Genomic DNA, 4017 nt, shown 5'->3' with positions numbered 1-4017 from the left:
GAGAGAAAATGTTTCACAGTCTCCATTTAAAACAAACAAACAAAATTCAGTGGCTCTCACTGCCTATGGAACAAAGCTCACAGTTTTTAGCACAATAGACAAATCCTTCCAGATCTGACTCCTCTCCCCCTCACATCCACCACCATGCAACTCTCTCATCATTCACCCTCTCACTCCATGTGCCAGTCTTGTTTGTCATTGTGCTGTGCTCTTCACCTCTGTTGTTGTTCAGTAGTTCAGTCATGTCTGACTCTTTGCGACTGCAAGGACTGCAGCATGCCAGGCTTCCCTGTCCTTCACTGTCTCCCAGAATTTGCTCAAACTCACGTCCATTGAGTCAACAATGACATCCTACCATCTCATCCTCTGTTGCCCCCTTCTCCCCTTGCCCTCAATCTTTCTCAGCATCAGGGTCTTTTCTAATGGGTCAGATCTTCACATCTAGTGGCCAAAGCATTGAAACGTCAGCTTTAGCATAAATATTTTCAGTGAATATTCAGGGTTGGTTTCCCTTAGAATTGACTGGCTTGATCTCCCTGTTATCCAAGGAACTCTCAAGAGTCTTCTCCAACATCACAGTTCGAAAGCATCAATTCTTCAGTGCTCAGCCTTTTATGGTCCAATTCTCACATCCATAAATGACTACTGGAAAAACCATATCTTTGACTATATTGACACTCGTTGGCAAAGTGATATCTCTGCTTTTTAATATGCTGTCTAGATTTGACATTGCTTTTCTTCCAAGGAAAACTGTCTTTTAATTTCATGGATTCAGTCACCATCTATAGTGATTTTGGAGCCCAAAAAAATAAAGTCTGTCACTGTTTCCACTGTTTCCCCATCAATTTGCCATGAAGTGATGGGACCAGATGCTATGATCTTAGTTTCCTGAATGTTAAGTTCTAAGCTGATGAGTTTTTCAGTCCTCTTACACCTTCATAAAGAGGCTCTTTAGTTCCTCTTTGCTTGCTGCCATGTGGGTGATGTCATCTGCATATCTGAGGTTATCATCTCATATCATCTTGAGAGGGTAACAGGCAGGAAGGCCATGGGTCTCCAAATGGAGGAAATAGCCTACAAGTGTCAGACATTTTTATTTCTCTTAAGTGGTAAGAGGAAACAAACTAGGGATATTTTTTCCTTCTCTACACAAATTTTAAAGGAGGTTTCTCTTAAAATACTGTGTTGCCATAATGACACCTGGTTTCACTTGAAGTTAACTATTCTCAAACACAGAGATAACCAATGCATTTCTCTTATGGAAATGTTTATCTTCAGCTATGCTAATGTACTATGCATTTACCCCAAACTCTGTCTTCAAGTCAGTTCACCTCTTGGCTCAAAACCTACTTGACAAACTTGAGTATGCTATATTTAGATATTGTTCCTCTAATCTATGTAAATGAAACTATTTGTATGGTGATCTGCCCTTCTTCAAGATTCAAGTTAATCATTTTATGGCTCAGGGTGAACCATTTGGTGCCAAGATTATCCCAAAATGCATCTTATGGGTGAAGGTCTTGATACCATTCTGAGTTTTAAGACATTCTTTTCTTTCATTAACAGACTGCTAGGGCTTCCCTGGTGGCTCAGAGGATAAAGCGTCTGCCTGCAATGCAGGAGACCCAGGTTCAATCCCTGGGTTGGGAAGATCCCCTGGAGAAGGAAATGGCAACCCACTCCAGTATTCTTGCCTAGAGTATCCCATGGACAAGGAGCCTGAGTGAGCTACAGTCCACAGGGTCGCAAAGAGTCAGACATGACTGAGTGACTTCACTTCAGTGACTATATAACATCCAGCTGAAGACTAGCAGGGGGGTACTCTTTCTTCCCCCTTCTGATGCCTATGTCAGAAGCTTTCTCTATCTCCTCTACACTTTAATAAAACTTTATTACATAAAAGCTCTGAGCGATCAAGCCTCATCTCTGGCCCCGGATTGAATTCTTCTCCTCGGGGACCAAGAATCCCGGCGTTTTTACGTGATTCAACAACAACCTTTCAATCTCTTATCATCACATATCACTTCTGTGGCTGCATATATACGTCTTTCTTTGTCTGAACATTCCCATTTTCCTGCAGATTTCTCACTTAGGGTTCTTGAAGACCTGCACTTTGTTTCCAGTAGGAGTCAGATCTTTTCCTTTCCATCCTTCTAATTCCTCTCTTACAGCACTTATGTAAATTCTGGAATTATTTGCTCACAGTAAATTATGAGTGTCTCTGCTGCTGCTACTAAGTCGCTTCAGTCATGTCTGATTCTGTGTGACCCCATAGACGGCAGCCTACCAGGCTCCGCCGTCCCTGGGATTCTCCAGGCAAGAACACTGGAGTGGGTTGCCATTTCCTTCTCCAATGTATGAAAGTGAAAAGTGAAATTAGGATGAGAATAATCTCATCATGTTTATATTCCAATGCCAAGAATAGTGTATTATGACCTACACTTCATAAATGTTCATTGAATTGATAAATAAATGAAACAATGTTCATTTCTGTATAAAACATACTAGAAATGCCAACCATTCAATTATTTGGACAAGATGTAAAAGCTTGCTCAAAAATAGTCCCAGATAGAAACAGACAAGGAGACATGATGATTAAATCCAAGATTTCATCTTGGGACATGAAAACAGACATGGAAAAATGATGAAACTCAGAAAAAGTCTGCAGTGAGTAGAATAGTAACAATGCTAATTTTATTAATTTTGACAAAACAGCATAAAATTTACAATTATGTAAGATGTTATATAGGGGAGTTTGAGTGATGAGTATGTGAACATTCTTTAGTATCTTCATAATTTTTCTGAAAATATGAAATAATTCCAAAATAAAAAGTCAAAAAAAAAATTCTGCTTAAGTTACAGTCTCAAGCCAGATAATTCTCATCTCATTCAGTTATTCAGTACATATTTATTTAAATGTTATAATAAAGCAGGGCCTCGAATGTATTTGCTGAACCACTGCTATGGGAATAACACAGCACATGATTACTCTGGACTTGGAAATCCTATCATTAAAGCCACTATGGAATTGGCCAGAGAAGGAAGCTAGTACTGTTACTAGAATGTCCCCTTTGAGTGGACACACCAGACAATAAGGCCTTTAGCTCATTACTAATTAGTACTAATCTTTAGTTGTCATTTAATTATTCCTTTAAGTAACAAATAACAATGATATCATGGAGAGTATTTTCTATATGGGTACAAAATAAGAAAATGTGGAAGTGTTAGTCACTGAGTTGTGTCCAACTCTTTGCAACCCCATGGAACACAGCCTGTCAGACTCTTCTGTCCTTAGAATTCTCTAGGCAAAAATACTGGAGTGGATTGCCATTCCCTTCTCCAGGGGAACTTCCTGACTCGGGGATCTTCCTGACTCATAGACCAAACATAGGTCTCTTGCATTACAGGCAGATTCTTTACTGTCTGAGCCATCAGGGAAGCCTGATATCAGTAAAACAAAAGTGTTTTTCGCTCAGTCGTGTCTGACTCTTTGCAAGCCCATGGACTGTAGCTGTAGCCACTAGGCTCCTCTGTCCATGGAATTCTCCAAGCAAGAATACTCGAGTGGGTAGCCATTCCCTCTCCAGGGGATTTTACCGGCCCAGGGATCAAACCTGGGTCTCCCATATTGCAGGCAGTTTTTTTACTGTCTGAGCCATATTAACATTTTAATATGTGATGCATACATTATTTAAAATATTTATGTGTCTGTGTGTTTAAATAACTGACAAATAATTTGGGAGAAAATGAACAAGTAGATTATGGAATGACAAGGTGATTTTTTACGGTAAACACAACATAAGCATCTAAATAGCATGTTTATCATTCAATTTGAAATAATCCTGGTAAGGTTGGTCTTCATCAGAAGATTTTATAACTGCACATATTGTGATGAGTATTTATTTGAACCAATAAATATATGCATAAGAATAAATAATAAGAAAAATCTCTGTTGCTCATTCATTCCACTTATCCCAGAATGTCTAAATTATGTCTGTATTATTAGAAACTCAGAAA

The 4017-nt window shown here is 39.0% G+C and overlaps 1 non-coding gene across 1 annotated transcript; it reads left to right on the top strand.

Moving 5' to 3' along the window:
- On the top strand, positions 1579-1650 carry TRNAC-GCA. The gene has a single exon. It is a non-coding gene; the product is annotated as a tRNA-Cys (tRNA).

This window comes from Capra hircus, chromosome 6, assembly GCF_001704415.2.
Source record: "Capra hircus breed San Clemente chromosome 6, ASM170441v1, whole genome shotgun sequence".
Lineage (NCBI taxonomy): Eukaryota > Metazoa > Chordata > Mammalia > Artiodactyla > Bovidae > Capra > Capra hircus.
This window is presented reverse-complemented; position numbering and strand designations above follow the sequence as displayed.